This window comes from Eschrichtius robustus, chromosome 21 (assembly GCF_028021215.1).
Source record: "Eschrichtius robustus isolate mEscRob2 chromosome 21, mEscRob2.pri, whole genome shotgun sequence".
Lineage (NCBI taxonomy): Eukaryota > Metazoa > Chordata > Mammalia > Artiodactyla > Eschrichtiidae > Eschrichtius > Eschrichtius robustus.
Genome location: NC_090844.1, coordinates 35,041,405 through 35,063,600, shown reverse-complemented (window position 1 = coordinate 35,063,600; position 22,196 = coordinate 35,041,405). Strand labels below are relative to the sequence as shown.

At 42.9% G+C, this 22,196-nt stretch overlaps 1 long non-coding RNA gene across 1 annotated transcript in view; it reads left to right on the top strand.

Annotated features, from left to right (window-relative positions):
* Positions 1-22,196, top strand: part of LOC137756004 (uncharacterized) — a 74,758-nt gene that overhangs the window by 45,775 nt on the left and 6,787 nt on the right. Inside the window, exon 3 of the long non-coding RNA XR_011072146.1 lies at positions 19,219-19,264. This is a non-coding gene — a long non-coding RNA (uncharacterized lncRNA). The remainder of the gene's footprint in view (positions 1-19,218; positions 19,265-22,196) is intronic.

The following is a 22,196-nucleotide window of genomic DNA, read 5'->3' as shown; positions in this document are numbered from 1 at the left end:
TGCAGTAAGTCCAGTTACCATCTGTCACCGTACAAAGTTGTTACTGTATTCTTGACTATATTCCCTGTGTGTACATTACATCCCCATGACTTATTTATTTTGTGGCTGGAAGTTTGTACCTCTTAATCTCCTTCACCTATTTCATCTGTCCCACATCCCCACTCCCCTCTGGCAATCACCAGTTTGTTCTTTGTATCTATGAGTCTGTTTCTGTTTTATTTTGTTTGTTTGTTATTTTTAAAAATTTTTAATTAATTAATTTATTTGGCTGGGTTGGGTCTTAGTTGCGGCACACGGGCATCTCTCTAGTTGCAGTGCATGGGCTCTCTAGTTGTGGCTTGTGGGCTCTAGAGCGCACGGGCTCAGTAGTTGCGGCATGCAGGCTTAGCTGCCCCGTGGCATGTGGGATCTTAGGTCCCGACCAGGGATCGAACCCACGTCCCCTGCATTGGAAGGCGAATTCTTAATCACTGGACCACCAGGGAAGTCCCTGTTTGTTATGTTTTTAGATTCCACATATAAGTGAAATCTTACGGTATTTGTTTTTCTCTGACTTTTTTTACCTTAGCATAATACTGTCCAGGTCTATCCATGTTGCCATAAACAGCAAGATTTCATTCTTTTTTTATGGCTGAGTAGTATTCTATTGCATATATACCACATCTTCTTTATCCATTCATCTGTCGATGGCCACATAGATTACTTCCATATCTTGGCCATTGCAAACAATGCTGAAATGAACATGGGGATGCATATAAATTTTTGAATTAGTGTTTTCATTTTCTTCAGATAAATACCCAGAAGTGGAATGCTGGATCGTATGGTAGTTCTATTTTTAGTTTTTTGAGGAACCTCCGTACTGTTTTGCATAGTGGCTCTGTTGAGTTTCCTTCACCGTGCAAAAGCTTTTTAGTTTGATGTGGTCCCATTTGTTTATTTTTGCTCTAGATACCCTTGCCTGAGGAGACATATCTGAAAAAATATTGCTGACACCAATGTCAAAGAGGTTATTGCCTATGTTTTCTTTTAGGAGTTTTATAGTTTCCAGTGTTACATTTAAATCTTTAATCCATTTTGAGTTTATTTTTGTATGTGGTTTAAGAAAGTAGTCCAGTATCATTCTTTTGCATATAGCTGTCCAGTTTTTCCCAGCACCATTTATTGAAGAGACTGTCTTTTCTCCATAATATATTCTTGCCTCCTTTTTCATAGATTAATTGCCCATGTGAGTGTGGGTTTATTTCTGGGCTCTCTATTCTGTTGCATTGATGTACATGTCTGTTTTTGTGCCAGTATATTACTATTTGGATTACTATAGCTTTGTAGTATAGTTTCAAGTCTGGGAGTGTGTGATACCTCCAGCTTTGTTCTTCTTTCTCAAGACTGCTTTTGCTATTTGGGGTCTTTTGTGGTTCCATAGAAATTTTTTTTTATACATTTTTTTTTTTTTTTTTGGCTGCACGGTGCGGCGTGCAGGATCTTAGTTCCCCGACCAGGGATTGAACCCAGGCCCTTTTCAGTGGAAGCATGGAGTCCTAACCACTGGACGACCAGGGAATACCCTGTATATTAATTTTGTATCCTGCAACTTTACTGAATTCATTTACTAGTTCCAATAGTTTTTTTGGTGGAGTTTTTGGGGTTTTCTATATGTAGTATCATGTCATCTGCAGATAGTTTTACTTCTTCCTTTCCAATTGGGATGACTTTCATTTCTTTTTATTGGCTAATTGCTGTGGCTAGGACTTTTAATACTATGTTGAATAAAAATGGTGAGAGTGGGCATCTTTGTGTTGTTTTTGATCTTAGAGGAAATGCTTTCAGCCTTTCACCATTGATGTTACCTGGGGGTTTGTCATATGTGGCCTTTATTATGTTGAGGCATGTTCCCTCTATACCCACTCTGCTGGGAGTTTTTTTTTATCATAAATGGATGTTGAATTTTGTCAGATGGCTTTCTGAATCTATTGAGATGATCATATAATTTTTATAGTTCTTTTTTTTTTATGTGGTATATCACATTGATTGATTTACTTTAAATCATCCTGTACCCCTGGAATGAATCCCACTTGATCATGGTGTATGATACTCTTAATGTATTGCTGAATTCAGTTTGCTAACATTTTGTTGAAGATATTTGCAGCAATGTTCATCAGGGATATTGGCCTGTAATTTTCTTTATTTCTGGTGTCTCTTTCTGGTTTTGGTATTGGGTAAATAATGCCAGCCTCATAAAAGGAGTTTGGAAGTGTTCCTTCTTCTTCAACTTTTTGGAATAATTTGAGAAGGAAAAGCATTAACTCTTCTTTAAATGTTCAGTAGAATTCGCCTATGAAGTCATCGGGACCTGGACTTTTGTTTTGGGGTTTTTAAAAAATTCATTTATTTATTTATTCATTTATTTGGCTGCATAGGGTCTTAGTTGCGGCACGTGGGATCTTCGTTGCAGCGCGTGGGCTCTTCGTTGCAGCGTGTGGGCTTCTCTCTAGTTGTGTCATGCGGGCTCTAGAGCTCGCGGGCTTAGTTGCCCTGCGGCATGTAGGATCTTTGTTCCCTGACTGGGGATCGAACCTACGTCCCCTGCATTGGAAGGCAGGGTCTTAACCACTGGACCACCAGGGAAGTACCTTGGGGGATTTTTTTTATTATTATTTCCTTTTTTTTTTTTTTTTTTACTAGTAATTGCTCTATTTAGATGTTCTATTTCTTCATGATTCAGTCTTAGAAGATGTATGTTTCTAGAAATTTATCCATTTCTTCAAAGTTGTCTAATTTTTGCCATATAATTTTTCGTAGTATTCTCTTGTGATTCTTTGTATTTCTATGGTGTTAGCTATTTCTCCTTTTTCATTTCTGATTTTATTTGTTTGGACTCTCTCTCCTTTGTTCTTGATAAGTCTTGCTAAAGGTTTGTTGATTTGTTTATCTTTTCAAAGAACCAAGTCTTAGTTTCATTTACCTTTTCTATTTTTTTTTTTAGTTTCTATTTCATTTATTTCCACTCTGATTTTCATTATTTCCTTCCTTCTACTAACTTTGGGCTTTACTTGTTATTCTTTTTCTAGTTCCTTTAGGTGTAAAGTTAGATTGTTTGAGATTTTTCTTGTTCCTTTTTAAAAAAATTTTTTTACTGGAGTATAATTGCTTTACAATGCTGTACAATGAAGTGAATCAGCTATATGTATACATATATCCCCTCCCACTTGGACCTCCCTCCCACTGCCACCCCCCATTCCACCCATCTAGGTCATCACAGAGCACCGAGCTGAGCTTCCTGTGCTTTATAGCATGTTCCCGCTAGCTATCTATTTTAGTGGTATATACGTCAATTATATACATGGTATAGTATATATGTAAGTAGTATATATACACTCTACATAGTGGTATAGTAGTATATAGTGTATATGCATGGTAGTGTATGTATGTCAATTCTAATCTCCCAATTCGTCCCACCCTCCCCTTCCCCCTCTGTGTCCGCATGTCTGTTCTCTATGTCTATGTCTCTATTCCTGCCCTGCAAATAGGTTCATCTGTACCATTTTTCTAGATTCCACATATATGCGTTAATATATGATATTTGTTTTTCTCTTTCTGTCTTACTTCACTCTGTATGATAGACTCTAGGTCCATCCACGTTCTACAAATGACCCAATTTTGTTCCTTTTTATGACTGAGTAATATTCCATTGTATATATGTACCCCATCTTCTTTATCCATTCATCTGTCATTGGACATTTAGGTTGTTTCCATGTCCTAGCTATTGTAAATAGTGCTGCAATGAACACTGGGGTACATATGTCCTTTTGAATTATGGTTTTCTCTGGGTATATGCCCAGTAGTGGGATTGCTGGGTCATATGGTAGTTCTATTTTTAGTTTTTTAAGGAACCTCCATACTGTTCTCCACAGTGGCTGTATCACTTTACATTCCCACCAACAGTGCAAGAGTGTTCCCTTTTCTGCACACCCTCTCCAACATTTATTGTTTGTAGATTTTTTGATGGTGGCCATTCTGACCAGTGTAAGGTGATACCTTATTGTAGTTTTGATTTGCATTTCTCTAATAATTAGTGATGTTGAGCATCTTCTCATGTGCTTCTTGGCCATCTGTATGTCTTCTTTGGTGAAATGTCTATTTAGGTCTTCCGCCCATTTTTTAATTGGGTTGTTTGTTTTTTTGATATTGAGCTCCATGAGCTGTTTGTATATTTTGGAGATTAATCCTTTGTCCATTGCTTTGTTTGCAAATATTTTCTCCCATTCTGTGGGTTGTCTTTTCGTCTTGTTTATCGTTTCCTTTGCTGTGCAAAAGCTTTTAAGTTTAATTAGGTCCCATTTGTTTATTTTTGTTTTTATTTTCATTACTCTAGGAGGTGGGTCAAAAAAGATCTTGCTGTGATTTATGTCAAAGAGTGTTTTTCCTATGTTTTCCTCTAAGAGTTTTATAGTGTCCGGTCTTATATTTAGGTCTTCCCTCTTAGAACAGCTTTTTCTGCATCCCATAGATTTTTGAAAGTTGTGCTTCCATTTTTATTTGTCTCAAGGTATTTTAAAATCTCCTCTTTGATTTCTTCATTGACCCATTCATTGTTTAGTAGCACATTGTTTAGTCTACATGTGTTTTTGGTTTTTTCCAATTTTCTTCTTGTACTTGATTTCTAGCCTCATACCATTGAGGCTGGAAAAGATGCTTGATGTGATTTCAGATTTCTTAAATTTATTGAAACTTTCTTTGTGGACTAACATGTGATCTATCCTGGAGAATGTTCCATGTGCACTTGAATGTATATTCTGCTGCTTTTGTATAGAATGTTCTCTCTATAACCATTAAGTTCATCTGGTCCAATGTGTCATTTAGGGCCAGTGTTTCCTTATTGACTTCCTGTCTGGATGATCTATCCATTAATGTAAGTGGGGTATTAAATTTCCTTACTATTGTATTCCATCTATTCCTCCCTTTATGCTGTTAATATTTGCTTAACATATTTAGGTGCTCCTATGTTGGGTGCATAAATGTTTACAAATGTTATATTCTTTGTTAGATTGACCTCTTTATCATTATGTAACACCCTTCTTTGTCTTTTATTACAGTCTGTTTTTTTTTAAGTCTATTTTATCTGACAGGAGTATTGCTTTCTTTTCTTCTCCCTTTGCATGGAATATCTTTTTCCATCCCCTCACTTTCAGTCTGTGTGTGTCTTTAGATCTGAGGTCTATATGTAGGTGTAGTGTAGATTCGGTGTGTCCGAGGGAGGAGGTGAGCTCAGGGTCTCCCTATGCCACCATCTTGGGCCCCTCCCAGAGGACTTGTCTTAAGCTGCTTTACATAACATTCTGCTTGAGAAACATCAGTTTTACACACCAATGACTAGGGAGGGTAGACTGACAGAAACCATAGGTGCTGCTCCCACACCACCATTGTGGCCACAATAGTAGTTTCTATAGAGAATGCATATGCATGCCTATGTAACTGCCATTGTGCTAGAAAAGAATATGGTACAACATCACCTTTAAGAGCCTAAAGTGTACGTGCAAATAAATCATATGGTAGGAGATTTTCTGAGGAAAAGAACTTACCAATCACTGTGGCAACTTGGCAGAGGGAGCTGACAATGTTTTGCGGTGTTGGCTTCAACATCACAGATGTCACATTTGAGTTGGGTCTTGTAGGATGTGTAACAATATGCTAAGTGGAGAAATGCAGTGCCAGCTAAGCAAAGAAAACAGCATGAACAAAGGCCTTACAGCATTTAAAGGACTGGGAAATTCAGGCAATGGAAACTTGGGGAATGGCCTAGGAGTCAGTGTGGCTGTAATTTAGGCTGTAAGTTGGGGGGCAGAACACCAGGAGATTAGCCCACAAGGATAAGCTGGACCAGATAGTCTGCTGGGGTAAGGCATTTGGACCTCACCATTTAGGCAATGGCTAGCTCCTGATAATTTTTAAACAAGGAAATACTACGATCAAATTGTTATTTTAAGGATATAAAAAGATCAGCGTATAGGGCCAACTGAGAGAACCCCTCCAATTACATTAGTCAGAATATGCTAGTTTGTGCTGCAATAATAAACAAACCCCAAACTTTAAAGGCTTAAAAAATGTTTATTTCTCTCTCTCACAAGACATGTCTCACATGAGTCAACAAGGGTCTTGCAACATATAATCCCTCAATATTCTGTCTTGTAGCTGCACCATCTGGATGGAACACAAGGCATCCATGTCTGCAAGGAAAGAGGGAATTATTCTCACAGCCTTGCTTAACTGCTGGAGAGCTGGTATTGTTGATGAGCAAACAGAATACTTGGTGAGCCCTAACTGTCTCTGCCGCACCAGGAGAAAAGGAATTTTAAAACTACCCAAATAGGGCACCATAAGAGCCACTGGAAGGGCGGTGGTGAGGCTGGCTATAACACCTAGAATTTGTGGAGCTCCGCCGGGGCCAGCCAGCCATGGAAAAGTCTTCTGTATCCCATCCACATGTCTCTGCTCTTTATCCATCCCTGCTCACAGATGGGTGTCTGCTAACCTCTACAGAGATAGTTGTGGGAAATTAAGAAATAAGCTGATCAAGATTCTAGGTTATCGGGGCCGGGAGCACGTGGTGTGTGGAGATTCAAGGCCAGGTGTGTGGATCCCATTGTACCCGTTTCCCTCTTCGCCCTTCTGTCTCATCTGTGAGGGAAGGTGAACGAGGCAACCTCTGGATGAGAGAGTGAAAGAAGGGGACAAAGACAGAGGAGAAAGAGGGAGAAAGAACAAAATACTTATATTGGGGAAAAATAACATGTTAATAGTGGTTGTCTGGAGGTGGTGAGATTATGGGTCACCTTTTCTATCTCTGTTACCACCTTCCTTTTCTGTATTTCACATTTTAGGCAACTTTAAATGTTTTCATCATTTAAAGGTAACTTGATTTATTTAAAACACTACGTAGAAGTTTTACGGTTTATTCTGAGAATGGCTTGTGAGGTTGACACTCTCCGCATTTTGATTTAATTATTTACACTATGCAAGTGAAGATTAGAAAAGATTAGCAAAGAATTCTCTCAACTTCTCTTCGAGTCGAGTAGTAGGTTTGATTAAGGATCTGAGGACAGTTTGGACCACTGCCTGGGAGGGGGGGTCTCCTGGGAGGGGATGGAGCCTGGCCTCGGTGCAGGGTTCACAAGCCACTGACTGCGGTACGGACGAGGCTGAACCTTCAGCAACAGAACCAGACTCTGCCCCACCGCGAGCACATTTCTCAGGGCTGGGTCAACACCAAGCCCTGTATTGTCTGGAGAAACTCCTCTCCCCTCTGCTCGTGACTGAATAATGGAAATAATTGTTTTTGATTTTTAAAAATTTTATATTGATATGCACATTTTTTAAAAACCCTTTGTAAAGATAAAAAGGATGTTAGTTATGTAATAATTAGCACTGTGACAGGAATTGGCAGCATGGGGTAGTATTAATTTGAACAGACGTAAAAATGAACACTGAAAGGATGAGAAGTTTGGGGCTTGTAACTTAGTTAATGCAATTTTTCCACTTGTGAGTCAAGCCAGGGTGGTGACTCGCGGTTCTGTCACTTGAACATTCTTTCCCTCTGCATCACTGGAGAGGTTACGCAGTCGTTCTGGTCTTCCAGCTGTTTCTAATCAAATTAAATGAAAACTTGGAAGCAGGCTCTGAATGAACCCACACCATCTCCAGACAGGTCTTGCTTTAAGGAGCCCTGGGGGAGTGGAATCTTCTTATCACCTGTTTACACACATTTATTTCATTCCTGATGCAGAGAAAAACATACTAAGAGCCTTTAACCAAACCGAAGATCTGTTCTAATCGCTGTCTAGCCCCCTGTAGGTCCCGCTAGAGGGACTGTGTACAAGCCTGTTTCAAGCAGGCCAATCAGATATGATAACTGAGGCCTCAGAAGACACAGGCAGAGCCTAAATGTAGTTCAAACACCACGGTTAGGAAACATGTCCATTAGGAAAACTGAACCACAGCCTCACCTTTGACCATCTCAAATAGAATGCTCGCAAAACTTCTTCTATAATATAATAAAAATAAAACAATTATGTTCCATGTAAATCGGTACAGCGTAAGTGTAATTGGTAAGAGTACAGGAGAACTGGTGTCCAATTCCAGCTCCATTTACCAAGTACCTCTGCACAAGCAATTTCCCCTCTCTAAATATCAGTTTTCCCATCTGCATATTGGGAGTGTACTTCTCTCACTGCATCGTTGAGTGCCTGGCTTATAAGTGAGGAAACAGAAGGAAGAGAAATTCTCACAGCCAGTGAAGGGCAGAACCAGGATTCAGCTTCACCTTCACTGGACTCAGAACCTGGGCTCTTATCCTCTAAGCTGTAAGGGAGCCAGGAAGCAGATATAAAAAAATATAGAACTGCTTTTCTGAGCTAGGATAGAAAGAACTTTTTAGTAATATAAACAAATGAAGAAAACGTAAGGTGATTTAATAACATGAATTTTAAAAACTTTTAAATATAAAACATACTTTTTTAAAATTTAAGAGGTTAATAACAAACTGTGCAAAACATTCACAACATATATTGGTTAATATTCTAAGAATATTAAAAAGTGTTTTAAAAGATGAATATTCAATTTAAAAAAAGACAAAATATGTGCACCGAAAATTCACAAAATAAGAAATACAACTGGGCAATAAAGAGAAAAATACTCTAAGACAGAAAGACTCTCCAGAATAGTTCCTAGGTTGAGAGAACGTCCCCGTTCCGAGGGTCCTTCTCCGGTCCCGTTTGTCCCCAGGCTCCCAGCTTGTGGCGAGCTGGGGACGTGAGGGCTTTCAGCAGGACACAGCGGGCTCCTGCGGTCCTGCGTTTCACTTTCCCGGCGTTGACTGTTCGGGGCTGCTCGGCTGAGGCTGGAATCTAGATCGTAGTTATTCAGCTGGTGAGCGAGCCTGCCTGATGCTAACATCCCAGGTCGCTGTGCTTCACTGCTTCATACTCATCGTCAAGCGTTCTCATAAAGCAGTAAAAACTGTTTCTTTATGCAAAGGGATCAAGAAAGAAAGAAAGCAGCATGGTAGTGAAAGTGAAGTCAAAGTGTGCAGGTTTTAGGAAGTTTTGGTTCTTGGTCAGAAGAAGAAGAAATCTTGAGTATAAAGCCTACCATTGTGCAGCAGCTAATACAATATTCACAAGCAGATATTCTAGAGGCGTCTGGACTTATCCCTTTAGCACGTTAAGGGGTCTGTTGCACTGCCCTTCCCTGAATGCATGTTCCTTCAGGATTCTGTGCCTTCTCTTTTCCTGTTTCCACCCGCCTTGCTTCCCTTCTCCACCTCAAGGCCAAGCCCACGGCACGTCCTCTAAGAAGCCTGCTCTGCAGCGGGCAGAGTGGGGCATGTCTTCTCCGTGTGCTTGTCACACTTTGTATCTGCACAGCGGAACCGGAGGGTGACAGCCTGGACTTGGGAGCCGGACTGTCTGCGCTCAGTCCTAGCCCCGCCACTGATCAGCTGTGTGATCTTGACCCTGTTGCTTCACCTTTGTGTCTCAGTTTCCTCACCTGCAAAATGAGGGTAAAAATAGCACCACCTCATGGGAATGTCTAAGCCTTAAAGGAGTTAACGTCTGCTCGGCGCTGGGACAGGGTCTGACGTGGTAGCAAGCACGGTTCTCTCACTCTCCCCCAAAACTTCCCGCGCTTCATCGTGGTTACCTGTTTACGTGCAGTGCACGGTTCAAAAACAAAGACTGCCATCACTCAGTAAGGCAGATAAAGTGTAGTTTCTTTCATTTGTTTATAGATTTTCCTGGACTTCCTCACGAGCTGGCCACCTGCTCTGAGAGAGGAAGCTTTGCAGACTGAATGTGATCCAGTAATTTAAACAGCCTGTTGATAATGCTGTTTGGGGGTAGTTGCTTAGACTCTGACCTGAAGGTCTCCAAACCCCATCCAGCTCCTCTGGGAGGGAGGGGGACGTCCTGCCTCTGATGGGGGAGCTCAGGGGCCTCCGATCCAGGCCATGCTCTCTGTCATGCCCGCTGAGAGGGGCTCTCCCTTGTGCCCTGGGGGGCTGCTCCCACTAACCTCACTGTCTCTCAGCTCAGGAAGACCTAGTGCCTCTTCCCGTGACTTAGCCCCACCAGCTGTGGATTTTCCAAACCTCTGTTCCGTCTTCCATCCTGTCCCCTGTTCCAGGGTCTACCCCCAGCTCTTCTGCTGTGAGCTGGCTCTCAACTCACCATCCTCCCACAGGAGACGGGCGGGAAGCTTAGCTTCCCAAACTAGACACTCTCTCTGCCCTTTGATCAACGCTGGGACGGAGACACCGAACCCCTCCTGCCCCCGATTCAGGTTTCCAAGTTCTATCAAACACACAGCTGCCTCTGTTGGCTGTGTCATCCCCACCCCGACTACGCTTGGGAGGAGAAAGGGGGCTGTCCTCGATTCTTCCTGATGGGCTGTCTCCCACCCCCATGTGCACTCTGGGCTGGACAGCCAGCCAGGCACTAATACAGCTTCATTCCCTTCATGTCATATCAAGCCTGTCTTGTAACCGAAAAATCCTACTTTGAATGTCAGAATTTATTTTTTTTGATTTATTTATTTATTTATTTTTGGCTGTGTTGGGTCTTCGTTTCTGCACGAGGGCTCTCTCCAGTTGCGGCGAGCAGGGGCCACTCTTCATCGCGGTGCGCGGGCCTCTCACTATCGCGGCCTCTCTTGTTGCAGGGCACAGGCTCCAGACGCGCAGGCTCAGTTGTTGTGGCTCACGGGCCCAGTTGCTCCGCGGCATGTGGGATCTTCCCAGACCAGGGCTCGAACCGGTGTCCCCTGCGTTGGCAGGCAGATTCTCAACCACTGCGCCACCAGGGAAGCCCTGAATGTCAGAATTTAAATGCTAATATTTTCTTTTCCCTTTGACATTCATGTGGCAGCAATTTAAATCCCCTCAAGGCAGAGAAAGAAAGCAGGTTAAATACAGTAAACTCCATCCCCACCCCACCAATTCCAAACATCCGCCCTGTGGTTTGAGTTGGTCTCCAAGTTTGCCCTTGAGCTCCAGGGACAGACTTTGTCCAGTTCATTGGGCTGGGCTCTGTCTAGATTCAAATCCTGACCCTGCCGCTTACGCTGAGACCTTAGACAAGTCACCTATCCTGTCTGTGTCTGTATTTTTATCTGTAAGAATATTACCTTGTGAGGTTATTTTGAGGGTTAATTGACTCATGGGAAGTTTTCAGGACAGTGTCTGGCACATAATAAGCACTCACAAAAATTGTGCTTGAATGTAAACTACCAATACTGTTACCTGCCCCAAACTCAACTCTACCTTTGAATCTGCCAATAAAGCTCCATGGGAATAAAAGGACTAGGCAGTGATTTGTACTGAGCAGTATCTGCTGAAATATTATTGCTTCTCTTCCTGATGGAAAAGCCCGCTAACTCTCTCTTCTCTGAGTGACCCACAGTCACTTGTAATCTACGAGGCAGAGTTAACTGATCTAAGAGGCAAGTCTGCAGAAGATGACGTGGTTCTTCCAGCATTAACACCCCCTTTGTGTGTGTGTAACTATAGAGATAAATTCTGAATCAACCCGTAGGAAGATGAATAAAATTAGTTCCAATGGACTTTGAACAAAACATATGTTATTCGGAGAAAAATATTTTTAATTCTAAAGGATTCAATCGTCAAGCTATGAATCTAAAAGTTTCATGAAAAAAAAAAAGTGGAATCAAAGAGTGGCAGCTGGAAAGGGCCTAAAGATTATCTAGAGGCCCATGCATTTCAAGGATGAGGAAATGAGCTCCAGAGGCAGGAAGGGACTTGCCCGAGCCTCAGGGGAATTCCTGGTGGAGCCAGGAGTCGACCCAGGGCCACCCCAGTGCTCCCCACTGGTGTTGCTGGAGATGCCAAAATCAGTTGCAGGAGATTGTACTGAAACCTTCTGGAGACCTAGAGATTATCCTAAAATTGACTGAAAGAAACTGGAGAACGTATTTTCCTATTATTTTGACTTCATAAAAATGTACCGAAGTAAAAGTTAAAATCCAGACTGTCAAAAATGCCTGTGTAATTTCCACCATGGTTTTGAGTCTTTCAGCGTGTGTGTGGTCTGTTTTAGTACATTGTGTTAAAGGTACATTCAGGTTTTCTTTATTACAAATGTACTTTAAAAAAAAAATGTGGAGTGTGTGGGTAGAGATGTTTTAATGGAAACATTTGGGAGGAAGTTCCTCATTTCCAAAGCATGCCTTCAATATAGAAAAAAGCAAGGGTGTTGATTTTTCTTTGGGGTTTGATGTTTCTTCTTGGCTCTTGGTCACAGCACAATATATGGAAAACTCGTCAGACTTTATTTTAGCAAATGGAATAAAATGGAACAGTTACCTAAAGGAACAAGACATCTGGGCAAGAACCCAAGCATCTGGCTCTCTGAGATTATGGCCTCATTTGGAAGAGCTGCTCCCTTCCTGTGTGCAGTGTGTGACATTCAGGGGCACAGAAACCTAACTGCCTATATTTTCCTATAATTAAAACTCAAGTCTACCTAAGCCCCCATCCTTCCTGAATCTAGAAAATCTAGTCAGTTTCAACTAAAACTATCACCGCAGGGCTTTCCCAGTCACTTTATGATTTCCCTGCCCCCTTCCTCCTGCTCCGAAGGGCGACATCAGCCCCAGAGGCTTGTCTACATTGTAGCCAGGGCAGAGGGCGCCTGTGGGGAAAGCAGGAGCTCTCCAGCTGTCCTCTGTCTACAGTGGCACCCGGTGAAAGCAATCTATATACTATTGGGTATTCATTTCCTAAAATAACTGATTATGGAAATGTCACTTCTTTAAAGAAGTTCTGTGATTCCTCTGAGTCAGAAATAATCTCTTTCTGCTCTACAGCTCTTACATTTTATATTTCTTGTGTCACTCACCACATATTTTGTATTTTGTTTATTTGTGTCTTCTCCTATTTTACCTTCTAGACGGAAAGATGCCTGAGAATAGAAGAGATTGTCTTATTCCTTAAAGAATAACCATGAAATCTAATGCATGGCAGTGCTCCAAATATGTTTTCTGAATGAATAAAGTGATGGTTGTATCAGTCAGCTTTCACTGTGATAATGCTGCGTAAAGAAAATGTCAGCGGCTTGCAGCACTTATTTCTCCCTTGCAGTCATGGGCAGTCGGGTAGCTTCCATTCTGCCCCATGTCCTCCATCTGGGACTCATGCTGAGGGAGACACTATCTTGTATGCTCACTTCCCACGGTGGTAGTTATCAGAGGGCTGGTGGGAATTCTCTCAACGCGTTTTCCAGCATCCACTTGGGATAAGCAGGGGCCACTGCTTCCCTCACTCAATTAGCCAAAGCGACCCACCCAGCCAAGCCCAACTTCCCTGGGAAATGCACTGCTCCTGGTGTGGGGGAGGGGTGGGGTAGGACAGACTTGGAGGTGAGAGGGAATATCTGCTGAAACATAATGTAACCCACCACAAAGACATGAGGTGTATAGAATGGAAAAGAAGCAGATCCATAGGGGATATTCCTGCTGCAGCAAAGGTACCACCGAGCCAAGCAACAGCCCTGAAAAGGCTTTTTCAAATTAATTTCCCATCCTTGTAAATTTTCTGATTGGGAAGTTGTCATACATATATAGTTCTAGCCTGCATGGAAAATATACACCGAGGAACTAAAACCTCAGCTGTAGAATGACAGGCAGACTTTCCCAGGAGACTAAGATTCAATAGCTCCTTTTCTCCTCGCAGAAGAAATGGATAGGGCAGTCTTAATGGAATGAAGTTCATTAAATTTTTTTAATATCTTTATTTAGATATAATTCATATGCCATAAAATCCACCCATTTAAAGTGTGCAATTCAATTCAATGACTTTAACATATTGAAAGAATTGTGCAAGCATCATCACTGTCTAAATCTAAAACATTTCTGTCACCTCAGAAACAACCCCTGTACCCATTAACAGTCTCTCCCTATGAACCAACCCCCAGCCCGAGGCAACCACTAATCCACTTTCTGTCTCATTAGATTTGCCCATTCTGGACATTTCCTAGAAATGGAATCGTATGATATGTTGTCTTTTGCGACTGCCTTCTTTCACCTAGCATATGTTTTCAAGGCTCACGGGTGCTGTAGCGTGTATCAGTACTTCATAAATTTTTTGTGGCTGAATAATATTCCTTTGTATGGATGGACCACATGTTGCTTATCCATTCATTGGATGATGGATATTTAGGTTGTTTTCACTTTGGGACTACTAGGAACGTTGTGTATAGGTTTTTGTGTAGACATACACTTTCATTTCTCTTTTTTTTTTTAAACCATTTTTAAAGTGTTTATTGAATTTGTTACAATATTGCTACTGTTTTATGTTTTGGTTTTTTGGCGGAGAGGCATGTGGGATCCTAGTTCACCGACCAGGGATCGAATCCACACCCCCTGCATTGGAAGACGAAGTCCCAGCCACTGGACCACCAGGGAAGTCCCTCATGTCTCTTGATTATATACTGAGGAGGGGATTGCTGGGTCGTGTGGTAGCCCTATGTTTAACCTTTTGACGAACTGCAAACTGTTTTCCTGAACAGCTGCACCATTTTACGTTTTCATCAGCAATGCACAGGGCTCCCAATTTCTCCCATCCTCACTGACATTTGTAATTATATTTCTTGATCCTAGCATCCTTAATGGTTTTGATTTGCATTTTCTTAATGGCTAATGATGTTAAGCATCTTTATTGGCCATTTGTATATCTCCTTTGGAGAAATATCTATTCAAAGACTGCTCATTTTTAATTAGGTTGTTTATTTCTTTATTATTGAGTTCCAAGAGTTCTTTGTATATTCTTAACACCTGTCCCTCATCAGATAAGGGATTTGCAATTATTTTCTCCCATTCTCTGGGTCGTTTATTAACCTTCTTGGTGGTTTCACAGAACGAAGCCCTTTTGCCTGAACTCTTAAGCTTCTTTTGTGCCAGCACCTCTGTGCTTCCTTAACCGGACTTCAAGGCCGCCAGAGCCTTTCAGCTTAAAGTAGAAGCATCACTGCTAGCTCTCCTCAGGGTCATATCACCATCAGAATTTGCTTTCTGATGTGTTAAGAAATTATTTAACTCTCTCCATCCAGTCCCAGATAGTCTTACTGGGGACAGCACAGTGCACGGCGCCTGGACTTTATTTATTTATTTATTTATTTATTTAAATTGTGATGAGGTCCAATTTATTTATTTATTTTTTATTTTTTGGCCACAATGCGCGGCATGTGGGATCTTAGTTCCTTGACCAGGGATTGAACCCGTGTCCCCTGCCTTGGAATTGCAGAATCTTAACCACTGGACTGCCAGGGAAGTCCCAAAAGCAGGGGTTTTTGTTTGTTTGTTTGTTCGTTTGTCGCCTGGACTTTAAATCCAGTTCCTCCCTTGGAGTGGTTCCCAGGTACCCGAGAAATGGTCATCAATCCCAATAAATGTTCCAGGACCTTACCTGCGTGTTCTCAGTGCTCCTGATCTACAACCTAGAGATGAGATGACCTAATTGAAAAAACTAAACCCATAAATCTCCAAGCACGAATGTGCCTTTGTAAACCCGAACTCTCCTGAGAGCCCTTTGTTTCCAACATGCAAGAAGGCTTTGGTGCGCAAAGCCTGCTTTTAGTGTCAAGCAGGCTTTCAATCAGCAAACTGTAAGTGCACACAGAGCTTTTATAGGTCAGGTGTTCTTCAATTCACTGATAAACTGACCTGTAGCACAGAGGATGGAGACGCCAGTTATGGGGCTCTCGGAGCTGTCCATCTGCTGGCGGATTCAGGGGTGTCAGTTTCACCCCCTTTCTTCCCAATTTCCTTTCTTAATACATAGAAACTTATTTAAAAACATGAAGTTGTATGCGAGTAGCCAGACTCCATGGACGACGGCAGTGCTTACTCTCTTAGGTAGGGTTTCCCGGATCATGTCCTGAGACAGAGACAGCGCTGGAAGGGAGGTTTGTAGGGAGTCTCTCCGGGGCCACTCCCGAGAGCTGTGGTCCAGTGAAACCGCAGAGGAGTGAGACACGCAGGCTCATGCCATATCCTCAGGGCTGAGTTACGCTGAAGCTTAACCCCAGTTATAGGACTAGGGTCAAGAGGTGGGTGGGAGCAGGTCCTGATGCGACACGAGTCTTGTGGGTGGAGGTCTTTGCACTGCCTGCAAGGCGGCGGTGAGGGGGCAGGAGGGCCGCTCTTTATAGGGAGGGTGGCTTGCTTCTGCAGGCCCAGAGGGTTTGGGGAATTAGGAGTTTCAAGACTGAAGGGGGAGCTGAAACCATCCCAGAGGTCCTTGGCTGGACGCTTCCCCTTCTTTGGTTCTGCTGTTCCGACGGTTAGGTCCTGAGCCTGCCTGGTGGTCATCTTTCTCTGCCTTCTCCCTCTGGGAGGTGAGACCCTCGTTGCTGTTGTAAGGAGGGCCTCTGGCCTCCACATTGACTCTCCATCACCGTAAACCGCTCGCAGTTTTTCATGACGAGTGTCGACTTTGCCATAGTAATAGCTGTTGAATTCCACTGTCATTAGAGTTGCTGTTTCCTCCAAACTTTTCACACATCTGGCACTTTACACCAGCATTTCCTTCCACCCTCTCAACTGGTCACTGGCAAAAGTTTTAACGACTAGACCGGGCATTAGTTTCCCTGGGCCGCCATGACAAACTGGGTGGCTTAAACAACAGTCATGTGTTGTCCCCTGGTACCGGGGACCAGAAGTCTGAGATCAAGGAGTCAGCAGAGCGGGCTCCCTCTGAAGCCCTGAGGGAAGAACTCTCCTCGCCTCTTCCCGTTTCTGGTGCTCCTGGCGCTCCTTGGCTGTGGCTACATCGCTCCAGTCTCTGCCTCCATCTTCACACGCCTTCTTCCCTACATCTCTCTGTCTGTAGGTTTCCCCGCTTCCCCTTGGCAAGGATGCCATAATTGGATTTAAGGCCAATCCTAAATCTTATTTTGAGGTCCTTAGCTAATTACATCTGCAAAGACCCTATTTCCAAGTAAGGTCCTATTCTGAGGTTCTGGGTGGACGTGAATCTCTGGGGACACTCGTCAACCCACTACCAAGAGCCGCTTCGTGGCAGGGGCTATTCGTGCTTGACTCAGCACCAGTGAGATGTAAGTCAGGTAGCAAGTGAACCAGTTCCAAACCCCACATTATTTTTGTCACACCTGTCCTGGTACCAGCTTCACGGGGTGGGTTCTCCAGGAAGCAGACTGGGTGTTCACTGGGGAACGCGCTCAGTGCCTGCGGGAGGAGGAGGGCAGCCAAGCCTCAGCAGCCTCGACCCCCCCCCCGCCCCCAGGGAGCTTTGGAGCGAACATCACCTGTCCGAGCCGTCCTGGGGTGGGCCAGATGGTTGGCTGTCATGCACCCCCCTGTCAGTCACTGGGTATGGGCTGCCCTGGGAAAGGCTGGACCTTGAATGAGGTAGCTCTTTGCAGCCGAGTAACCCTGACGGCCGGCAGCGGAAGGCTGTCTGCTGAGAGTACGCAGCAGCGGCAAGAAGTCCTTCCTTCAGGGAGGCCCAGAGGTGAGGGTAACGGGGTGAAGATGGAGCCAAGGCTCCCTGAGCACCCAGCTCACCAAACCCTGAGCCTTCTCCTCCCCTTCTGGGCCCCCCTAGCTGATGAGTCAGCCAACCAACCTCAGTCAGAAGAGTTCAGTAGCTGACAAGGTTGGACACACAGCAGGAAAACCTCTGTAGAGTCAGGAAATGCAGCAGCCATGACTCTACGACTTGGGAATTAACACCGTTATTTCAGAGAAAAATGAACTGATTCAGGAAAAGTTAATTACCTTGCCCCAAGTCATCAGCTATGGAAGTGAAGATGAATTTTGTTAATTTTTCTTTTCTACTCATTTTTTTAAACTATGCTTATTTATATGGAAGAATAACAAATGATCCAAATATTTAACAATGGGAGAATGGGTGAAATAAATTTGATTACAGTTATATAAAGCTATATAGCTATAAAAAAACACATCTGAAAAAAATGTAATGACACGGAAATAAGTTAACGGTAGAGTCTTAAGTGAAAAAGGCTAGTTAAAGCGGTGTATATAGTTTAATATTATTTTAGAAAAAAAAGTAAATAGACAAAATAATCTGAAAAGTTATTTATTGAACTATTAACGGTTGTTATCTCTAGGTCATGAAATTATGAATGGATGATTTTATTTTCTGCATTTAATGTTTTACATTTTAATAACAAAAATGGAAAATTATTTTAAAATAATCATTCCAAGGATTGATTTGTGTGTGATTAATGAGGAATAAGTCACCTTTGTCACCTGGTACTACGATTAGAAGATCAAAAGCCCAGAATCTTAATGACAGAACTGAAGTCAAACACCCTTCCCGCAGTCCTCCCTCGTTATGTGGCCACTTGTCCCGATGTGGGGTGCAGAGGATGTGATTCCCATTTCCCAAGGTGACGGACGCAGAGGCTGGCTCAAACCAGGTGGGGTCTCAAGGCCACATTGTAAACCCTTTAAACCAGATTTATTTTTACACAAGTAGGATTCAAACTTGTGTCGACACCTGGAGTTTGGAGGTAAATGTAGGCATTCTAGCAGCTGTGAAAGACGTTTTCTTCTTAGAAAAGAGGCAGGAAGCTTCTTATCACATAGGGAATGTCATATATGATTTGAAGACATTAGCCGTTGAAAATGTGTAATAAGTAGAAGGTCCAAAGTTTTCTCCCAACCCAAATGAACCAGGTTTTCTCAAAAGCCTGACCTTTGGTTGGCTCTTTCTGAGAGATGCTTTATTTTTTCATCACCAGCAAGACACACCTTCAGGATGCTTTGTGCAAAAAGCATAATCCTGAAAAATTAGATACAGAATTTTAATTTTTATATTTTGAAAAGTTTAAAAAATATTTAAAAGTTCCAAGATTAATTTAGTAGGTACCCGGTGGTCAATGTTAACAACCAACTCTCAAGAGGAAAACAAAGCTCTGATTTGTAGGACTTGCTGATTTCTGTGAATTGGTGTGAATACTTCCAGCTATCATGGTGATATCACTGAATGGGGAGCTGGGAGGACCTGCACACAATCTACCCTTCCCGGGGTGATCCAGTTGCAGCTCACCACTGAGCTGACCCAACAGCCATAATAAACAAATGTTAACAATTTTTGCATGACATCTTTTCACAAAAGAAATAAAACGTTGTGAATAATGTTGAAACCGTCCTTGTTTCTCTCCACAGACCTATCTTACCTTCCTTCCCCAGAGACAACCATCTCAAGAATCTGGTATGTATTCTTCTAGATTACACTTTTATACTTTCACCATATATATATGTAGTCAAAGCAGTACATCGTTATGCTTTGCCTACTCTGAATTTTACCTAGTGCTATCATATTGTACATAGTCTTCAACTTTCTTTTCTCTCCAATATTATGTTTTTGAAATTTATTCATATTGATGCATGTAGAGGCAGTGCATCCATTTGAAGTGCTGATTGTGCTCAGTTATGTGAAAATATCACAACTTATTTATCTATCCCCTTATTAATGGACTTTCAGGTTGTTTTCGATTTTGCTAATAAAAGTGATGTTGGAATCACCCTACAGACAGTCTCCATATGCAAGTTTACTGCCCCTAGAATTGAAGTGAACAGACTGTAGGGAGCTCATTTTCCACTTCAGTAATATTGACAAATTGTTCTCCAAGTGGTTATACCAATTTACACTCCTGGCAGAACTATATGCAGGTTTCTCATTTCCCATAATCTTGCCGATTTTTAGTATCATCAGACTTTTAAAATGTTGCCATCTTTAGGGCATGAGATGACATCTCATTTTAACCTGCATTTCCCAATTACTAGTTAGGTTGAACATTGTATTAGTTAGGGTAAAGCTAAGCTGATGTAACAAAGAGGCCCCAAGTACAGTAGTTCTCTCTTGCGTAACCACCTTGCATTGGGCGGTCGGGCTGGTATTCAGGGATCCTTCCCTTTGTCACACTGCCATCCCTTAGGTCATCCTCCTCGTCCCCATGGTTGAAGTTGGGTAGTTGTCACACACTGACTTTTGGGAAAAAATTACAGAGTTTCTGAGAAAGCAATTGTCTTACAGGCAAATAAGGCAGAAGCTGTACACACTCCTTCAACTCACGTTCCATTGGCAAAAGTTAGGCGCGTCCTTAGGAGGCGCTGGGAGTCATGGTCCCTGGCTGGGCAACTATGTGTCCAGGAGGAAGGGGGGAGGGGGACTAGCTCTCCTTCTCAAGCAGGTATTTGTGTGGCTTCTGGGCCTCCTTTTCCATGACTCAGCTGGTAAAAGTTTTTGTCCATTTTTATTTTGTTTGCTTTGTCTTATTGATTTATAGGAATTCCTTACATATTCTAGTTTGCCTATTTAATTTATACAATAAATCTGATCATTTAAATGCACCAGTGCACATACATCAATAAAGATATTTTAAAACGTTTTAGCCTACATTTAAAGGAGTTTGTTATTTAAACAAGTCATATATTCTTTTGATAAATTAAGATTCTTTTTATAAAATGAATAATTACCATTTTAATGGCAAGGTCTTTAGGCTAATATAAGTTACTCAGAGTTAAAACTTAGGAAAAGTGGTTTCTTAGACTCAGTTGAACCTACTGAACCCACAAGAGAATCTGACAACACCTATGACATTGTGGTCAATTTCTTAACCACTCAGAGTTTCCATTTTCTCGACTGTAAGGGTGATATTATTTGCTCTGCCTCCTATATGAGATTGTTATAAGGGTCAGCAAGGTAATGTAGAGAAAATGCCCCATAGGGTGCGAAGTTTATACCATTGTTAGGAATTAGAATTACAGATAAGACTTCAGTACATGCTTTGGATTTCATCTGAAGGTTCCTGAATCTAGTTTCTGGTTCCCCTTGACACTCTCTATGCACTGTCTACACCTTACTCCCTACTCCAGACCAGGGTGGTCCTGGATGTGTGGGCTGTATGGTTGGAGCATCCAAGTGAGATTCGACGCCCCTTAGGGCAGCCTGGCAGCCTGGCTTTCCAGCCTGTTTTCAAGCAGTTCTCAGCTAAACCTCTCGTTCAAGTGTGGCCGTGCAGTTTCTCTCATTGGTTCAGGCAAACCCAGCTTGTCATCCATTACCGCCCTCACGGGGGACGGTTCTGTTTCCCAGCATTTGCACCCAGCCTGGCACACATGCTCGGAGCCCATCCCGCTGGGTGAGCAGTGCCTCCGCCTCACCCTCCAGCTCTTCTCCCCGTGTCTCTGCTCCAGCTCCGCGCTACATGGGGGCCCTCAGGCTCTGCCAAGGGAGGGGGGGCGGGCAGAGAGGGAGAGTATGGAGGATGCCCTGGAATGTGATTTTGCTTTATTCGTGATAAACCAACTTTTAAAAGTTAGAAAGGAGAATTTTAACCATGTGTTAAAGAAATGAGTATATAGTATAAGGCTCGATCTTTTATTGCTGTGTTTGAATTTTGTTTTAAAAAGGAGAACAGTGGTGCTTTTGTGACAAAGTGCAGGACATCTTTTTACACTGTGCAGCCTAAACCTGCAGGTGTTAGGCAGGCCCAGCGGGGTAGGGGCTGTGAGCTGAGGTGGCCATGCGGCGGCCAAGGAGGGGATGAGCAGGGTGGGGGTCTCTGGCCTCCCTCCACCCAGGGTGGGGTTAACACTCATTCATTTCCTAAACGTTTGCTGAGCAGTTCCACATGCCAAGAGACGTCCCAGGTGCTGGGATGTAGCACAGGCTGAGCAGATGACGTCCTGCTCTCATGGAGCTTAAATTGTAAGGCCAGAGACAGACAAAGACACACATGATAATGAAAATATGAAAGTGTCAGTTACTGGTAAATGCTCTGGAAAGATTTTTAAAAGGGTGATGAGAAAGAGACTGGGGTCATCAGGGAAGGTCTTTTTGAAAAAGTGACATATGAGCTGAGATCTGCACGATAAGAAGGAGCAACTCATGTAAAATTAGGCGGGAAGAGCACATCGGGCAGAGGCTCAGCTACTGCAAAGGATCAAAACTAGGATCAAGTTTAACTGGTCCCCGTGGGATGAGGAGGAAGGCCAGTGGGCCTGGAGTGAGGGCAGAGGGTAAGGAGGTGTGTGTACAGAGGGGGCTGGGGCCAGACCATGCAGAGCTGTCGGGGAGGGCCTGAATCACAAGTCCAGAAGTTTAGTTCAGAATGGGATCCGCCTGGGGGAGCTCCTGG